Below are 21,799 nucleotides of genomic sequence, written 5' to 3' on the forward strand. Positions count from 1 at the left end.
AATCAACTCCCCTACGGCAAGCAAACGCGAGCTGGGTCCGAGAGCTTCTACCCCATCATGTCCGTCTTATTCTCAGGTACACAGGGCAACCTGTTGAGAGCCTCAACATCCTCTCCGTCTTCTCTTTCTCTTTTCGAACCTCCGCACGTTTACCCGTATCTCTTTTTCCGCGTCTCTCGAACGGTCTGCACGATGGAAGGGGCCGGAGACCGAAGGGGAAGGAGAAGAACCAGTCGTGAACCAGAACCGTCGGTCCTCAGAATCTCCCAGTCACCTCTTCGAGTCTGTGCGGCGTTCAGTGTACGTGGAAATTGTCGCGCGCGATCTCACCAGTGATTGTGCAGGATCAATCAGCGTAACGTCGTAGTGTACGATACACGCGCGCACGCGCGCGCGCGCGCGTGTCGGTCTGATTGTGGGCTCAGCGATGACACGGTTGGTGACACGCGAAAATCTAAAGGGCTGACAAGTTAGTGGATCATTTTTGTACTTGTAGGTGGATAGACAGATCGGTTCATGTGAACAATTTATCCAAAGGAGCCGTGGAGTAAGAAAGAGATGGTTATTATAGAGATGTTGCATGTGTATTTAATCGCGCAATTTCCATTCTTCTCTCTCTTTCTCTCTCTCTCTCTCTCTCTCTCTCTCTCTCTCTCTCTCTCTCTCTCTCTCCCCTCCCCCCTCTTTCTCTCTCTCTCTCTCTTCCCCCTCTCTCTTTCTCTATCTCCCCTCTCTCTCTCCCCCTCTCCCTCTCTCAGTTTCAATATATTTCAACATATATATAATATATTATATATATACTATATATATATATATAATATATATTATATATGGTATATATATATATATATATATATATATATAAAACGAAAATAAAATAGATAATTAAATTATAAATATTATATAATTGATAAAAATCTTTATTTAATTATTATTTATTTTATTCTCGCCTTTTTACAAAAAAAAATTTTACTTATATATATATATATATATATATATATATATATATACATGTATACTTATATATACATACATATGTATGTACATATATAATAAAAATAATGTAAATTAATAAAAATAATTATTTATTTAAAATTTTGTATATTCGATAAAAAAAATTATATTTTGTTGTACTTATACACAAGCATGTTTTTTAAAAATTAAATACACAAAATTTTAAATAATTATTTTTATTATAGTATATATATATATATATATATATATATATATATTAGGTTTCGTAAATTTTTATTACATATAGAGAAAAGATAATATTTCCATTAAATACTTTATGCATGCTATCCCTGCAGCAATAAAAATTTAGATTAATTTCTGAAATGATTAGAATTTTAAATTAAATCTATAGACAGTCTTGAATGTAAACAATATCTACAGTTTATTAATTATTTGACGTAACAATATGGCGTTACGGAGCCATATTCGTTGTGGCAATACATCCGAAATCAATGGTGACTTTAGTTGTGTTATTATTCCGTAATCAGTAGCACAAGTTTCATTAATCATGTGTTTATTGATTTAATTGAATAATTATTTCACGCATGTAGTGCGCTTTGTTAACGCATCGGTTACTGGACGTCAAACTAAAGAGTCAATAACCCGTACTATAAAAGGTCGATTGTTTTTTAATGATAAACCCTTGTTAGGAATAACATGCTAATGTTGCAATGAAATGAGAGATATTTATACCGCATACTCGCACTGATAACACAGTTTTCGATATATATCACTGTTACATTTTTAAAATTATTTCTTTTTTATGATATAATTTTTTTACATAATAAAAATAGTATTTATAAAATTTAAAAAATTGAATAAATATTTAAATAAAATTTAAAAATATTTATAATAATAAAAACAATTTATTTATAAAATTTTATTATATAAAATTTTACTATTAACATTTTTATTCTCTTTTTCATTAATTAAGAAATATTGAATCAATTTTTTCAACTTTTTTTATAATAAAAACGTGTAAACAATTAGTAAAAATATTGACAAATTTTTTGATGAATTTATTATGAAAAAACATTTTCTTTCTTTTTACAAAGAGGATGTCTCAACCTGGAACGCGAATTCTAAGTATCCAATGGATTCTGAGCCTTTCGGACATGATATAAAAATGATGATCTTCATTTTTTAATGGCCACTCCTTAGTACCAAAAGTCACCACTAAGAACGCCGTATTCTTATGTCTTATTTTACATATGTTTTAGAAATGTGATGTAAAAAGACGTGTCACTCACATTAGGTACTAAAGTAATAAAATAAAAGTCATTGTTTTTGCCACATCCAAAAAAATCAGAATCCGTTTTAAATATTTACAATTCGGATTTACAATCTCAAATTTAAATTATTATATCCTTTTGTCAGTAATATTAATTGTTTAATAATATATTATTGCGTGAAGTCATTTGATTATCGCATTAGTTTGGGTTAAATGAGCTGATATCAGAGTAAGCAGTTTGTCACGATATGATTATCGTGTCGAATCGCAGGCAGAGAGACACCCACAATAATTTCCGATTTGCATATTGCGCGGCGTTACGGAACGTCTATTTATGAACGCTTGCATCGTTATTTATATTCTAGCTATGCCCGATCGCAACTCATATCTCTTTATATGTAGCGAGTATGTTATCGGATACTCTGGATACGATAGACGTAGATAATTTTTCGGTATTATCACGACACCTTGCGATTGCTTACGTTATTTTTAAACGTTAACTTTGATACGCATTTTTTGCTCTCATCATTTTATTATTGATGCAATGTCTCGTGTAGTTTTTGCTAGAAACATTTTTAGTAACACAGGGGCGTGTCAAAAGCGATGCATGAGTGACGTTTCGAGCACGTTGTTGTTTAACTACGCTAATCTTTGCGGCATATAAATCTATGACGCGTGCGCTGTCTCATTTTGAGAGCGCGCGCATGCTAAGTATCGAGTCACGATCATTATACGATTGACAGCGTGTAGTCATATCCGCGAGCGTAATGCAGGAAACATTATTAACGGTTAGAGCGACGTGCATAAGTGATTGATATTTATTAAATACTTTCGCCTTTTGATAAACGGTTTATTCGAGAACGAAAGCGTGTGAATATAAAATGTCATAAAGTCAACATGATCAACCAGTAATTTTCATTCTAGTTGATTTGACCAAATTTGGTAAAAAGAATTATTTCAATCAATTTCACTTTAGTAAAAGTTGAGAAAATAAAATACTGCAATATTATATTATATAAATCTTTCATATTTATATAAATGTGTATTTTCTATAACTTTATACATATACAGGGTGTCCCCGAATTGGCGGATCAACTCTCGTCGGTAGATAGAGCATGTTAAACTGAGGAAAATAATCTTATATTATTTTGCTAAATTCGCAATAATTAATAAGATTTAAATTAATAAAGATCGGCCAATCTGTACCAGTATAAGCGTGCGACGCGAAGAAACCTCCCAGTTGTTACTTGATACTAGACGCGCGGCAAGACGTAAACGCAGAACGCACTGTACGTGTTTTTTTAAGTACGCCCTTTGTACGTCCTTTGTATGTCCTTTGTAGAGCGCTCCGCCTACTGTCTCGCCGCGCGCCTAGTATCAAGTAACAAGTAGGAGGCTTCTTCGTGCCGCGCGCTTATCCTGGCACGTATTGGCCGATCTTTATTAATTTATATCTCATTAATTATTGCGAATTTAGCAAAATGATATAAGATTTTTCTCTTGAGTTTAACACGTTCTATCTACCCACGAGAGTTGATCCGCCAATTCGGGGACACCCTGTATACATATATGTGTGCGGTTCTGGCGCAGTGAGTTGAGCGTCTGCTCACTGTGTCTAAGATCTCGGATTCAAATCCAAACAGAACCATCGAATTTTTATTCGATGTTATTTGATCGCCACCTCTCGAAAGGCAATGGCAAAACTACCGAGAGTATCTTGCCGCAAAAAGAACTCCCTCTATTTTAGGCCGTTCGGAACCGGCTTTAAACAGTAGGTCCTTATGACTGCAGATAAGACGCTCTTTGCGGTCATATATTAGAGGGAATGGAAAGGGTTTTTGGAAGGAGGTGTAGAGAAGGATGGAAGGGGTTGGTGTACCTGAAAAACACCCCCGGCAATCCCGAGGGAAGTCTGGTATAAGTCCGTTATCCGTTATATATATGTATATATATATATATATATATATATATATATACAGGGTGTCTCAAAATGACCGTATCACCTCTCTCGAGTGCAGGTAGAGCGGGTTAAATGGAATAGAAAAGTCCTGTACCATTTTGCGATTTTCAGAATAATTATTGAGAAATTAATTTACAAAGATTGGCACATCTGGAGCGAGTATCAGCCCGCAAGAAAGATGACGAGAAGGACGACCTACCATAAAAAAGATGGCGAGAAAGACGGTCCACCGCTAGGCCGGTCGTTAAATAATAATCGCTAATCTATTGTTCTTATCAACGCTTCTCGTCTATACCCCTGGTAACCGCGAGGCAATGGCGCCTATTTACGCCGCGCGCGCTTAGCGACCGTCCTTAGGATCGTCCTTCTCGCCATCTTTTTTGCAGCGGCCTGATACTCGCGCCGGATTTGCCGATCTTTGTAAATTAATTTTTCAATAATTATTCCGAAAATCGCAAAATGGTACAGGACTTTTCTATTCCATTTAACCCGCTCTACCTGCACTCGAGAGGTGATACGGTCATTCTGAGACACCCTGTATATATATACACATATATATATATATACATATATATATACGCGAAAAATAATTACACACACAACACACACACACACATATATATATGCTACCTTAGCACAGTCAAATTACTGTGGCTATTTAATATTTGCGTATAAATCTGTATATAGGATATTCGACGTAATGGTCACAGATGTTTCCGACAAAGTTTAAGGAAAGGTTTGTAAGGTGAATTTTCGTTTGTTTTATGCAAAGTACAATGTGATAAAAAATTATTTTTTTATAAAAAAAATTTATACTCATACTTAAACACGATTTCCAAAGATATCCTGAAGATAAACTATTCGTGCATATTATAGGCTATGTTGAATATTCTGTAATTATAATGTTCCGAAACAAGTTTCAATAATTCTGTTTATTCATTTTTAGTCAGAGCCTATAGGTACTGCTATTTACAATAATGCTGCAAATTTGATATTAAATATCAATAAAAGTGACACTTATAATGCGAATTCCTGAAGTCCTCTATAATATAATATTATGAAAAAATTTCATGGTGCTATTTAATAAATTCAAGGTGATATTAATTTGTCTACAAAAAAAAATTATTTTCAACATGTTTTTATTGCATTGTAGTAGCTTGCATGACGCAAATGAAAATTCACTTTATAAATTTTTCTTTAAACTGTCGAAAGCGGTTCAAAAATTGTGCGAGGAGAATGTATATACACTTGTATGTACGTAAGATAATTATATAATATAATTTATATTAATAATTATATTATAAATTATATAATACTTAAAATAATATAAAATATAATATAATATAATGTAATATAGTATAATATAAAAATTTAAGAATATATGTATAGAGTTATATATAAAATATGACAAATTTTTTACTAAGAAAATTAATTAATAAATATCACAATTATGCGTAGCATAAAATTCGACTTAAAAAAATTACAAGGATACTTTTATTAATGCGAAAATACTTTATATTAAATAATATAAGTGCATGTAAAATGTGAGATCATCGATTATAATAAACACTAAAAAACTATTGTAAATGCACTACGTCGCAAAATAGTATGCGGATATATCTCGTGGCGTTCGCTTGCGTTCATATTTTTTTTTTTTTTGTAGAAACACGGCGACGTGCAGCCTCCGGCACGCATGTGATTCTTTCCATAATTAGTGCCCTCGCAAACCGGATTACACAGCCAGCGTAATTGCCCGAGGATTAGTTCACTATTAAGCGAAGACAGTATAAACGCCGTTTCCGTGGAACGAAATAAAAGGACGATTTAACCGCGCTTTATGAGCGATATACACCTACCTACGCGCGCCAAAGTGATAGTGAAACGCACGAAGAGATAGTTTGTCTGCCGCATCGGCAGGCATTTCCATTCTGGTTAATACTCGAATGTTACTATACTCGGAGATGTTAGAATCTAAAGTAATAGTATAACATGTAAATAATATAATTTATCTAATTTTTCTACTTAAATATTATAAAAGTGACTATTTAATCTTGTAATAGTATAGAGATAAAGAGCATTATATTTTACTAATAATAACTTACTTATAATAATTAAAAATTAAAATACTACTTATAAATTATATATATATATATATATATATATATATATATATATATATATTGTCTTAAAGAACAAAATATGAATTTGCAACAAGTAGCTATATTTTTAAGCCAACTATGTATTTTTTTTACTTTAATTGATTCGTCTCATTATTTTATGCATAAGTATTAAAATAAGATTACTGAAAACTGAATGTTTTACAAGATATTTTGTATTTTATATCAAAATATTGTAACTTTTAAGCCTCATAACTCGAAAAGTACTTAATGAAGAAATACTTTATTATAGTGTTTTGGAAAGCTCTCGAGGTAGTGATAGGCGATCTCCATTCGATTTTCAGAAAATCGATCTTTCTCCTCAAAAAATCGATTTGTTTAAATCGATTCTTTTCTGTTCGATTCTTATACGAATCGATTCTTTTTGTAGAAAATCGAATTTCAATCTGTTGATTTGATACACGTACGTTTTAGTGGTGCCAGAAGTTGCGCTTTTCAATCTGAACACGAATGGAAAATTGAATAAATATATTAAAAAAAAAAAAAAATGTTTTAAAATATTTTTATTCTTTTTTGAAATATTTTTGAGTGTCTCCGAAACTAATGTCAAATAATTTTATAAATCAAATTATTTTAAAGTAAAACATAATTTATTATAGTTATGCAAATATAATCCATCTTACAAAATCATGACTTTTTAGTTTTTGTTATGTAGTTTTGATTTTTTAGATCGTTTTTTAGGAAATCGATCTTAGTTACTTCGATTCAAGATCGATTCAAAAATTGATTCTTTCTAAAAAATCGCCCATCACTATCTCGAGGTAAGTTACAAAAATGTGCAATGAAATATGGAGGATTCCATTTAAGAAATTAAAGGTGACTTTTATGTGACCTTCAAACAATTATTCAAGGTCAAATCAATGATATCACTTATGTCACTCTCGAAACCATATAACTTTTATTTGAAACGTTTTTTTATAACTCTTATAGTTTTTGAAATATTTGGCTGGGTCCTTTAAAATGAGACACTTTGTATATAGGGTGAAGAGAAAGTACCGAAACTCTAAAAAATCTCGAAAAATAAAAGTTTTAGAAAAATGTTTCAGACAAATGTTATATAGTTTCGAGAAGGACATAAGATGGTGTCATTGATTCGACCTTGAATAATTGCTTGAAGGTCACGTGAAGATCACCTTCAATTTTTTGAATGGACCCTATTTTTAATTGCATATTCTTGTAACTTACCTTGAGAGCTTTCCAAAATTCCACTATAATAAAACGTCTTTTGGTTAAGAATTTCCTAAGATATTTTAGGCCTAATCTATTATATAATTAATCCAATATAATTAATCCAATCCTGTTCGATTATTCTTCTTAAAATCAACTATAATTGGTTAATTTCTATAGAAACAAGAAGCAAAGAGCACATTGTAGATTAGGCTTTAAAGTTTGTTATGATACTTTTTAATATAAAATATGAAATAAATGAAAAAAATAAATAGATCTTGCCTTACATTCTTTTTACTAAACTTAAATTTTTCAAGATTTTTCAGGATTTCTATACTTTTTCCTCACCCTGTATATATATATATATATTTATGCAATCATATTAAATTAATAATGTGAGTAATAAAACATTCTTTTAAACGATCTATGTTAAATCGGCAATATAATGAACGTATAATGACTTTACTTTGTGTGGGCTTCTGTTATTAAGATATTTCCATAAAATATTCCATGCGCTTTTCTTGAGAATGCAGTAGCAGGTGCAAATAAACTCTCGTCTCCGTTCTTTTTCCTTCTTGATGGCATCGGACTACGTTTACATGTGCGTTGGCGAATACTACGCGTGCTATTACATAACAGCTTGCAACATTCAATCTCTGTTGGATTTGTAACACAAAAGAAAATATTTAGCACACACAAATACGGTGCGCCATTCCTATGTTAATGTACAACGTAAACTGTCATATTTTAGTTAAAAAAATTTCCACATTCTTTAAGGCAAGATAACGATAATTACAAAATAATTTTTTCTGAATTAAAAGGCATTTTTCTGTTTATTAAATATTTATGTATGTTGCTAAATTAAAATTATGATTAATTTTTATTAATAAGCTTTAGTACATTTTTTTATATTTATAATATAATATTGTGTTTCTAATATAATATATTATAATATATAATATAGCATTATATTATAAATTACATATTAATTTTTGATTAATAAATTTTTTAATAAAATACAAGCTAAATTCGATACAAATAATTTGATAAGTACCTAAATAAAATATAGTTTTAATAATTTATTTTAATAATTTATATATAATATTCAATTTAAAATTTAATTAATTCAGTTACCAATTTTAATTTACCTATACGTATATGACAGCATTTATTTTTAATTCTTATTAAAAAAACTAAATTATTCTGTTTAAGTTTTAGTTGGATATTCATTTTATGAATATTACTAATTGTAAGAAATATTAATAAACGGAAGCACGATATAAAAAATATTTCATGTTGCCTATTTCGTATATATCGTTATCTTTGAAACATGATTTTTAAAACTTTTATGAAGTACACGTTTTATTCCTGTTTGCCTTTAACATACGTGAGAGGCATTTATGAATGTAAAACGTAAGAATGAGCAACTTTATTCGCAATGCCGAGACCTTGACATTATTTCTCGACTCGATTGAGATCGCGTAACGTAAATAATCGCGAGTTGCGTCGGGAGATGCTTTTGACAACTATGGAAATATCTCCAGTAAAGGCATTGCAAACGACGTCATCGTATGAAACGTAATCACATCGGAATACACTTCTCGAATACGTAATCCTTTCGCTGATGTATTTAATTATGAGTTCATCAAAAGAACAGATGTTTTGATATAAGAAGGAAACATATATGCAATGCTCAATATATTTGTTATAAGTATCTTAAATTCAAAAGCAATTCTAATTAAATATAATTAATAAATTGTAATGTGTGAAAAATAATCGCATATAATTTGATTTCAATACAGTTAAATTTTAACTTTTGCTAATATAAATGTAAAATGATATTTTACACTTAATTACATATAATTAAGTTAAAATATAGAGAGAAAAAGAGAGAGCGAGAGAGAGAGAGAGAGAGAGAGAGAGAGAGAGAGAGAGAGAGAGAGAGCGAGTAATTAAATTAATAAATTATTCTCGGCGTTTAGACCGATATACATATGACATAGACATGTCAACTATATCTTTATCGTATCTAAATTAACTTAATCTAAATTAAAGAAAAAGCACATATGCATTTATACATTATGCAACTGCCCAAATACAAAAGATAATCAATAAAAAGCGATTTCTATGTAAAAAATAAAAAAAATGTTTTATATAAAATTTTTATTCTATATAAAAAAATGTAAATTATATATAAAAATTATACACTAATGTTTTTGAGTAATTCAATGCAATGATAAAATTTTTATCTAACGTGATGAGAAAGCGGTCAAAATATACAATATCTTGAAGAAAACCAAATATGTTTCTAATATGATTACTATAATTTTGTTCCAATTCTTCAATTATTTGTACGATTTTTATTCTTTTAATTTTTTTTCATTGAGAAAGCATCTTAAAATTGAACACCGTAAAAATGTTATCTAATCTAATGACAAATTTAACATAACAAATAATAATAAAAATAGACAATTTTCTTATTGAAAGAATTTTGAGTCTCATATACAAATATGCATTTGTATGATTGTTTAATTATAAATTAATAAATTATAAAATTAGTTATAAATTATTAAAATAGTTTTAGTAATAAATTTTTACTAACTTTTACTTTTGAAAACTTTTACGAATTTTTACTTTAAAAATAATGTTTATAATTAATAGTCCAATATCATATAAATCGATTTGAAAATCAATTTTCTGTAATTTGCGTTTTCTATATTTTTGACTATCTTTTCTGTTTATATATTATTATTTTTGAATATTAAAGAGTTTATGTAATTTTTATATTTATTTTATTATAAGCAGGACTATAATACGTTTTCTCAATAATAATAGTGCTTTTCCAAATTTTGTAAATATTAAATTTATTCGCAGACATTTTAGTAACCATATATTTCTGAATTTCAATTCACCAAAAGTACCTCAAAAAAATGTCAGTTTATTCACATCAGCGACTACGTTTATTTATAATCGCGCAGCATCCCGCGACGGATGATTTTTAATACGACTATGAGCCTCGTTCATTAACATAAACAGTCATCAAAGAGAATTCGACTTATAAATATATTGGATATAGAGTCACTGGGAACTGTGTGCTATTTAACATATGTATATGATTTATATGCATATATGAATATAGGTACATATGATTTTGTGTCTAAAGTCTAAAGAAAGGAAGTTTATAGAACACGAAATCATATAATATTATATATTAATTTATATATTAAAATATGCTGACTTTTGTGTTACAAGATTCGTACACAAATTACAAAATTTTACAAAAATATATACAAAAATTTGCAAAATTTTATCAATCAATAATCTTTCTCTCTCTCTCTCTATATATATATATATATATATATATATATATATTTTTTTTTTAGATATACATACCTATTAGTTACTTAAAACAAGTTTGATATTCAAAACGATACTGTGACGCTCGTTAAATTAAAACAACATAGTATTTTAAATTATTATTGTTATGTATAACCTATTGTCTTCATAAAAGACGTTTTAATTTGTTCGCTCAGAAAAAGTTAAGAGAATTAATTTAAGTTAATAATATTATAGAAAAAATATCTTTGCACTTTCTCTTGATATTGTAATTGATTAAATACAGGTACGTAAATAAATACTAGTAAATTCTCGATCTGTAATATTTTGCAAACACGATAAATAAGTTCGATCATTCATAATTAGTGCGATCCAATTTTAATGAAGAAGAACGTTAATTAAATAATTGGAAAGATAACACAGATCTGCGAAAATAATTTTTTTTGCGGGGCTTTATCTTTTGACAGGTTATTTAATTTTGGGTCGTAGTTAATGAATCTGAAGCTTGATTTACCTAGCACTTAAAGATTTTTGTCATTTCAATTAAAAGACAGTAAACTTTATTTATGTAAGTATTAAACATTATTAAATATTGTTATATTATTATATATATTAAATATTAATATTGGAAATTAATATTATCAAAATTAAGCAATGATACACAAAAATTACACGTGTCGAGAAAAAGCAGATTTAATATTTGGAAGATGTATAAGAAATTATTCAATTCATTAACAGAATTTGCTTTTGATAATAATTATTAAGCATAAAGTACTTAGTTATAAATGCTTTTACAGAAATGGGGTCTATGCTGGTGTTTCACACGAATCGTATTATTCAAGTCGCACCGCACACACGCGTGTGCGTAATGTACATGGGCGAACGAGGCTGATAGGTGGGCTTACATATATATGCTTACATTCGTTACTATGTACCGGGTGAAGCAAACTGTTGATGGCCATGAAAATTTTTTCGGTATCTTATATTTTAAAGAGTCATACGTTCTGTATTTACGTTGTATGTAAGCATGTTTTGTAGGATATACATACACACACATACACACAGCAATATAGCGTACATTGCATAAATAACACTAACGCATTCATAATTCAAGTTTTGCAAAAATTATATTTATAGGAAAGAAAATTTTAAATGTTAAATTTTACTATTTAAATTTTAATTAATTTAACTATTTAATTTTTTGTATTAATATTTGTTGGAAGAATTAAAAATTAATTTATTTACAAAATCAAATAATATTAATATCATTATATTACTTTCAATATTTTATGTATGTATGTGCAAATTTATTTATTTTAAATATCAGTATAAATTTTTCTATAAATTCTACAATTTGTTGTTAAAGAAAAAAAATCTCGCTTTGTACAGTGAAACCGACGTTCATAAGAAAAAAAAAAAGAAATGTCAAGATCTACGTGATTTCTGACATCGAAAAAAAGCGACGCGACACTGGCTGCATAATGCATGTAGATATGCATCGACCATGCTTCCCTTTAATGCGACATGACGAATCAATGAATGAGACTCCTCGTCCGCGACGCACCTGCACGCGTGCGTTAAGCAGGAATGTTTCAAGCACCCTTTACATTTGTTCGTTCGCATTTACGCGGGCGATATACGTATGTCGTGCGTGCGTTTATGACGCCGGTGAGAGAGAAGTTTTACACTGTACGCCCACGCGTCGCACGCCTCCGCGCGCGAGAGGCCTCGTGTTGCATCAGGCCCAATAAAGGAACATTCACATGGCATAGAAAACAAAAGTAGGCTGCAGCTGAATTAAGGAGAATATAATTAGGAGAAACTAACTAAGAATATTTAAGAAGATTCTAAAGCTGTTCTATATTATCGACAAAATCTAATCTATCATATGACACTAAATATTTGCTGCAATTTATACACATAAAATAAAATAGGTTCCCACTGTAAGAATTGCATGAACGAATATTTGTCAACTTTTAGAAATGAGTTTAGAAGCCTAGTCAAAAAACATTTTGCTGCACATTTTCTTCAACTAAATGTTTTTTATCTAGGCTTATTCTAAGCTCTAAAAGTTTATTAATATTCCTTCATGCAATTTATATTTGTAACTTATCTCATTTTGTTGATACAAACTGCAAAACATTTGTATCAACCAATTATTGTTTACGACCTGGCTCCAGAAGCCGATAAAAAACTGTAATTTCTTAACTTTTTTTTTATTAATATAAGATTGCAGGTTCCAAAAAAGTTTCGGTTTATACTTTTATCGTAGAAAAGAATTTATCATTCTATACAATCAATAAAAACATTTTGGTATAATAAAAATATTGATAATATAGGACGGTTTAGAATCCCTTTAAGGGAATACCAAACTACCGACCGAGTTCTAACCTAACAAAACAATATATTTGCTTAATATAAAAGTTGCAATTTATACACATAAAATAAAACAGGTACTTACTGTAAAAATTACATAAAGGAATATTTGTCAACTTTTAGAAATGAGTTTAGAAGCCTAGTAAAAAACATTTTGCTACACAAGATTTTCTTCAACTAAATATTTTTTATCTAGTTAAAAGTTTATTCACTAATATGATAGAACATGAATTTTGAAAATCTTTTTTTTAGCTATAAGGATTGATAAATCCTTGTCCACAATTAAAATAGTTATTATAAGTTAGAGATTAAAGTCGCTAGTATTTAATTATAAATAACAGGTTAATTAAAACGACCTGACTAGCCAAAATTATTCAATTTATTCACACGACAGTTCGACCATATGGTTGTGGTCCTTTTCAAGTGTAAACGTAAATTAAGAAAAAGGAGAAAGAATCCAATGGGACATGTTTAAAAGTAGAACTTAATTGTGGAACAATTAAATATGTTACTTAGTTAAAATCAACGGTTATTAAATTTGAGATAAACACAAACAACGAGACACGTCATGTCATCATGAGTTTTTAAACAAAACATAATAAAATAGTTATAAAAACAACACTCGGGGGCTAATAATTTCATATAAAAATAATAAAAAATTAGAAAATGACAATTACGTAACAATATTTATTTAATATAAAGTTCTACGATATGTCTGTGCAAGAGATATAGCGTCTGCGTTTGGAATAACATAAGAAAATATTAGTAAATTTTGAAAATGATTTTAGAAGCCTAGTAAAAAAGATATTTAAAATCTGTAAAAAAAATTGCTCTCATGTATCTATGAGTGTGCGAGATCGAAACACAAACTCACATCAGACGTCAGACGTCATTTCTAAAAGTTCACAAATATTTCTTCAATTCTTATAGTAGGAATCTATTTTATTTTATATGTATAAATTGCAACTTTCATATTAAGCAAATATATTGTTATGTTAGGTTAAATTTTGGTCGGTAATATAGAAGAGCTTTAGGATTTTCTTAAAAATGATAAAAAATTTTTGAAATTTTAGTCCTTTTTTGTTATAAAAATTGACAAAAAATTTTAGTTTAATTATCTACTAATATAAAAGATGTAATTTATTAAACTTTTGCATTTATTTAGTTAAATGGCAACAATATACAATTATATATCTATACAGTTAGTTATCTCGTATTATATTATATTTCGTTCTCAGCATGTTGTAATGAGAGAGAACCTTCTTACAAGAACACACCATAGTTGCAAAGAATTATCAGCTCTACAATTCGACTAACAATCATTGACGTGATTGTTCAACAAATTCTATTAAATTTTTAACAATTTTCATATCTAATTTTAAATCATGAAATTCCGGATCATTCAATGCAAATTTTTAATTATTTTGATCAAGCTGCTGAGATAAGATCGAAGTCATTCTTACAATTTTTTTAGTGACAATTTTTTCTTTTCCAACAATATTTTTTCTCGGATTATAAATATATAACATAAAAACCGTCAACCTCAAGTTGTCATTCACACGATCAGAGTTCTAAACTGTTACACGGTATAACCGATAACCGACTAATAATTTTCTACTAATTTCTAAAACTAAAAATTTCAATATGCAAACATTGTTACGTTAATAATTTATTTAATATAATTTAAATATTTAATTATTTTCTTATTAATAATATAATAAATAATATAATAAATAATATAATAAAAAATAACATAATAAAAAAGTTATTGAACTATTTCACTTTAATTTATTTTTTTTACAGGTTATTAGTTAAATTATTCTTATATTATATAAATTAAAATTTTTATTTTCATCATCATGAATTTTTATGTCAGTTAAAATTGTAGTACAGTCATTATAAAAAAGTCATTAATAAAAATTAGTTTGATATAAAATAATATTTATGATTTTGATATTAAATTGTATTCTACAGGGCAAATCTTTAGTTTAACTCCTAAATTGATTATTAATTTTATATTTTATATTTTAAAAGTTATTAATTTTATATTTTAAAATGCTTTGCGTAATGTTAAATTTATGAATCTTGAAATGTATTAGATTAAATAACTTTTGATGTAGCTGATCTGTGCAATTTTTTCTTAATCTAAATAATCTTTGACAATCGGTCGAGACATGAAGAGTTTTGTATTCGGCATTCTTTATCATCATTTCATATTTTTTCCTTCCAATTGAGTCAGTCTTTAAATCATTAATGAACGCATTTCTCTCGGACGAATATAAAATTATCTTACTTTATTGTTATTATTTATTAATCAATTTTTTATTAAAAATTGTACATAAAAATTAAAATTAATAGCACATTTGGGAACGTTTTAAATTTTATTAACATCAATCTAAGTACTGCAATTATAGCTGTGTTAGCGTGTTTTACATAATCCCATAAGCGTCTTTACCTTTTATGTCTGGAATCAATGGGTGTTTCTAATTTATCTCCAACACTTACGTACAGGTGATCTCATTGACCCCATTAACATATGTATTTTTTTTTTTTATATTTTACTACATGTTTTTATATATGTATATAATATATGTATGTAATAATATATTATAAAAAAAACATTATACATATATATATATATATGTATATATATATATACTATATATATATATATATATATATATATATAGTATAATACATATATAATACAATACAGTAAATTATATCATTTAAAAAAAATTTTTTAATTTAAAAAATTTTTTTAAATTTTCTATTACAGATCAAATCTTAAGTTTTTCTATTGCCTTCTTTTTTATTTGGAGTTATCATTTAAAGATTTCTTTATACAGAAAATAGAAGGGCTTGAAGTGAAGTAACGGTTGTATTTATAATAAAATTCGGATCAGAAAAAATGCGAAAAATAAATTAAAAACTGCACGTAACTTAACAAAAAACATAAAATATTTTTGTATAAAATCTTGTGTACCATGATACAATACTATGTTGTCGAAAAAAAATAATTTATGCTAATCTATGCATTGTCTAATCCGAATATTTACATTTTTACGAGACTTGAGAGAAATTCCGATAGATAGAAGACTTATATTCGCAAGAAAGCTATATATATTTAGAAGTAATGTTTACAAAAATGGTTCCTTTGCAGAATTAACCACCAAAATTATTGTCGGATTCAGTTCTGGTATTTCTCAAGAACGCATCTAATCTAATAACGCATGAATATCGATAACCAAAGCCATTGTGCACAATTTATTATGCAAATTGTTTTCTCCGATACGGCGAGCAACGGGGACGTCATATAATCTACGCTAATTACACATCTGTTAGAAATCAGCTGTTGTAAAACAGTGGTGCGATAAAATGATTTTTACGAGCGGTTTTGCACTTTCGAGTACTTAAAAATTCTCAGATATTATTATTATTTATGTGACATTGTCACTTGTTAATTTTTAATGATCCAATTGTTACTAGAAACTACCGAAGCTATGAAAAATATTATATTTAAAATTATTTATTTAATTAATTAATTTATTATTTATTTATACGTATGTATTTATTATTATTGCTTTAATTTAAAATTGTTATATATATTTTTATTAAATTTGCAGGTGTAACAAAAATTGATAGTCATGAAAAATATCATTTCTTGTATTTAACTCATGACAAAAAATAATTTAGTTAAATTAAATGTTACTATCTAATCAAATATTTGATACGAAATATCAATAATAAAATTTTATTTTGTAAAAAATATATAGCCTTTATTATATTCATTTACAATATAACGCTATTTATTATAAAATAAAAAGGTTAATCGCAAATCAAAGTTGACATGGCCTTGTTATTTTCCTCCTGTAAGAAAAGTTGGACTTTTAAACGCGAAATTTCTTTAGTTAAATGTGGTTGAATATGGTTGCTAATTTACAATTATAGAAACCATTTTCTAATGAAAAAAAATAATAAACATGCATATAAAATATAAAAATTACTAATAATATCTTAATAAAGTATTTGTATGTATGTGTATGTCTGATTCAGTATTTAAAATTACTCTCATTTAGTTATTATAATTATGTAAAAATAATTTAACAATTTCACATATATAATTTTAAATATTATATATATTAAAAATTGAAAAAAATACAATGATTTCTTTCAATATTTTCTCTCTCACGGAATCGATATATAGACAAAGAGAATTCAATATATATTGATGTTTAATATATATCGAATTCTCTTTGTCTATATATCGATTCAGAGAGAGAGAGAAAATATTGAAAGAAATCATTGTATTTTATTTAATTTTTAATATATATATATTATATATTTATTTAATTAATTAAAGTTTTTTAATTCCATTTTTGAATGTTTAAATACAAAAAATCGTTTATTAATATTACATATTTGAAATCTATATTACATTAATAATCTCTTTAATTTTGAGAAAAATGAGAAAATATAATTTTTAGAAAATATCTGTTCTTATATCAAATTTATATCTTGTAATAATTTAAATTGTATGTGTATTTTTTCCACGTACTTTACATCTTCAAGAGATGTACATATAAACATTTTAATTCTTTATATCTCATACGAATAATTATGACAGATTAAATTAAGTACAGTTTTTTCTTGTTTGTTGAAACTAATTGAAGTCAGCACATTATCTTTACAAGCTATTTGTGTTAAAAATATGTATGTACATACAATCTTTACATTTTTAATTATTTTCTATAAATTTGATAAAGTTAACTGACTCTTGATTCAAATTCTAATGACAAGATATGTATGACTGTTAAATTAAAATTAATATTAAATTAAAAATATGCACACATTTTTTTCGGTATTTTTATTAAAAAATATAATATAATCTTATGTCAGGATCAAATCTGTGTAATAGGTTGGAAAAATATGCGCGGATAAAGAGAGGTATGTATCTTGTAGGTGTTCCGAATGTTTCGATCTAATTCCGCCGACGATAGGCGATCTACACATTCGACTTTAATTTCTATTTATATGTTTCATTGTCGAAGGCAAACGCGAAATGGAGATCAATTTTACGCTCAACTAAATCATGTGCCACGTATACTTAACCATATTGGAAAAGCTTTAAAGCAAATGTCTTTCTTTTATTGCTATTCGATGACGAAATTTGCGACACTGTCTGCAGGCGCCATTAAAACTCGATTGTCATTTGTCATCGATCAAAGTTTAAAATCGAGGCTACATAAAACCGTCGCTTTTGCATCCTTGATGTAGAAAAAAATTTATTCTATTAATCGTTAATTATTAATTAAATAAGTACTACAAACTGTCACAGCACATTATAAAAATTGATTACACTGATCTTTAAATATCATAGCTTCTTTCCGCTTGTATGCTTTCAAAATATTCGTGTTTGTGGTTCCATGCGGATTTTCATACGATTTTTTTGTCATCACGGCGGAGTTTGTTACTTCCTGTTGTTACACCGCGAAAGAGTCAAAAACAAACCGCATCTTCGCGAAGAAAAAGATGACAAAAATACGTTATGACTTCGGTCGTCATCCGGTGCGGTATTTTTGGCATGCACACATTTCATTCAGAAAGACTTTAATGAGCGAGTACGGTCAAACGATGTGTGGGCGCGTATATTTTAAAGTTTTTTTGCGATCTTCAAAATAATTTTTTAAATTAAAATTAATGATTCGTTCTATTTCAGTTCCATCCAAATATTTCAACGCACTATTTCCTTTCAATTCTTTTTTTATACTCCTAACTATCGTATATTTCGTTTTCTCTGCATTAATTTTTAACTTATTTACATCCATTTTTCTACTATAATAAATGCCGTATGAATTTTACTCTCCAATTCCTACTTTCTTTAGTTATACATACTAATGTATCATCTGTGATTTTTATATTACATCCTTCTGAACAGACTTTAATTATATTGTTTATACATATATACAATAAATAAAAAGTTTTAATGTAGACCTCGGTAGCATTCAATATTCAATGACAATTAATTTAGACCACTTATTGTTGAAACGGATCTGTTATGTTCTATTATTTATGATCTTAACTATTCTTCAAATTCTGTATTGATATAATTTCTCTATTAATCTTTCCCTATCTATTGTTTCAATTGTTCGTTTAAGATCCATAAAAAATTACCCCATTTTTTAATTATCATTTTATCTTCACTATCAATTTCCATTCATCGACAACGGTTTGAATCGCTGTTTTATACGAATATTGCTTTCTAAAGCTCAATTATTGTTCCGTTATATCATTAAAATCAAGATACATTTTAATTTGTTTTTTTATTACTAATTCTAATAATTTCTCAAAAATTAATTAAATAAGAAAATTAATTAAAAAAATAAATAAGTATTTTAATTCTAATAATTTTTCAAAAATTGGTAGCATATTAATAGGTCTATATTTGCTTGCTTTTTCTATTTTTGAGATCGATTTACGATTATTGTGGATATTTTCCAACGTTCTCTGAATAACAACCTCAAGAAATTATTTAATAGATCAACAAACTCCTCTTTTATGCAAAATGCTATATAAGCATCTTATCTAATTATTCCCTCATCCGTACCTTTTTTTTAGTAGTCTGATAATAATTTCTTCTAAATCCTTTATTTTAATTATTTCAAAATTTTTTGTTATTGAAAATAACTAGTTATTAAAAATAAATAGTTCTTTTACTCTCCGGATTTCCTTTCACTCGGACTCGCACTGCCAGACTTTTTACCATTTATAGATTTTACTATATTAATAATACTTTGTATATAATAGATATTATCGGCTATATTGTACCCATTTATGTCCTAATATTTGAAACTCTATATTTTCTATTTCTCTTGTAGCTATTGATACGCCTCTTCGAAGTTTACCACATTCTCGTAGGGTCATTCTTATTATAGTCTATCATATTTTTATAATATTCTTTCTTCTTATCCATAATTAATTTGACTACTATTTCTTTCACTTTTAAACAACCAATTTTATTGTGTATCATCATATAATGCATTATTATATGATTCATCCTTTTTAGCTGCTGCTTCTCTTATATCACCTGAAAACCACTTTTTTTCTTCTTATTACTTTTGAAATTTAAAATTTTTTCCTAGTACTATAATATTCAGTGCATCTACTATATTATCAACAAATTTCTTTCCTCTCTCTAATTTCCAAATCTTGATCTTGCTCTATTTTATTTTCTACCAATTAAACTCGTCTACATTATAATAGGGAGTTTGCATTTTAAAAAAATTCTTTTTTTTATATGTGTAATTTAAATATATATTATTATAAATTTATTTATAAGAAAATTTTAAATTTTAATCAATAGGAAGATATAAAAAAATTAAATAAAAATTTAATAAAATTTAAATTGTGAGAAAACGATTTTGATTGGTTGGAGTGCGTGACGTCACAGTGCAATAGTTTCAAACGTTTGTTTTCTGTATTCTGTATTGCGATATTTGGTCATTCTTGAAGCGCTTAAATTTGTTGGGTGTTTTAATTGTTGTAACTTTTACATAGAGGTAGAAAACAGGTTTTGCACGTGTTACCTTTGCCTATTTTTACAATAACTGGATATTTTAATAAATAAAAATAGTGTGTTGTCACTGCATATATTGGTTAGGTTTGGGGAGACTCTATTTCAGCGCTATTAGCGTCTCCCCGAATGTAGATATTGCACTGTGACGTCACATCGCGTTCGGGAGGACTCGGTCGTTTGCAGATTGTATTCGACAATTTCAAATAATGTAATTTTTATTATTGATTTTCTCGCTTAATTTGCATTAAAAAATTACGAAAAAAATAATTACATTTAAAACTATATATAAATTATAAAATGCAATTGTTTTTCAAAATCATGCAAACTCCCAATTCCTAGCGCTAAATTCTCTATATTTATTATTAGCTTTACGCACACTTAATACAACTTTTAGCCATGTATGATCTGTTATTTTAGGCTCGTGCATCTTGTACCTGTATTATTAGTAAAAAATAAATCGGTAATTGTTTGACTATCCTTCATAATTCTTATCGGTTTATTAACATACTGTTTTATACCTAAGCTTGCCATTACCGTTTGCAACTTCTTCGTATAGAATGAATCTATCATAAAATTTATATTAAAATCTTCCATTACTATACAGTTCCATTAATCAATAAAAAATTATTATACAGATTCATTAATCAATAATATAAATTACTCCTCTACTATTATTAATCCTCTAGAAATCTCACAGAATCATGTGATGCACTCGGTGAATGATATAATATCATTTATTACGCCTTTATAAAATTTCTCTATCGCAATACACCAATTTGATACTATTTCATATTTATATTTATTATTATCTCTTACCTTAATTATTATTCTTATCTTATACAAAACCGTCCTTTCTGTATTTGGATTTTCCACATCACATCTAATTATACTATAATCCAACATGTTTACTTTACTATCTTCAATTTCATCAGTCAATTTAGACTCTGACTACTAATGCTATG

At 27.6% G+C, this 21,799-nt stretch overlaps 1 protein-coding gene across 4 annotated transcripts in view; it reads left to right on the forward strand.

Annotated features, from left to right (window-relative positions):
* The first annotated feature begins 253 nt into the window (after positions 1-253).
* LOC140675821 (uncharacterized) overlaps positions 254-21,799 on the forward strand; it is a 57,148-nt gene continuing 35,602 nt past the window's right edge. For 2 of the 4 annotated variants that reach the window (XM_072910417.1, XM_072910413.1), the window contains exon 1: positions 254-469. The gene's annotated coding sequence lies outside the window, so the exon portion shown is untranslated. Of the gene's footprint in view, positions 497-540; positions 562-21,799 lie in introns of those variants that run through there. The other 2 variants (XM_072910418.1, XM_072910415.1) reach the window with 2 other exon arrangements.

The sequence above is a fragment of the Anoplolepis gracilipes genome, unplaced genomic scaffold (assembly GCF_047496725.1).
Source record: "Anoplolepis gracilipes unplaced genomic scaffold, ASM4749672v1 Contig21, whole genome shotgun sequence".
Classification (NCBI taxonomy): Eukaryota; Metazoa; Arthropoda; class Insecta; order Hymenoptera; family Formicidae; genus Anoplolepis; species Anoplolepis gracilipes.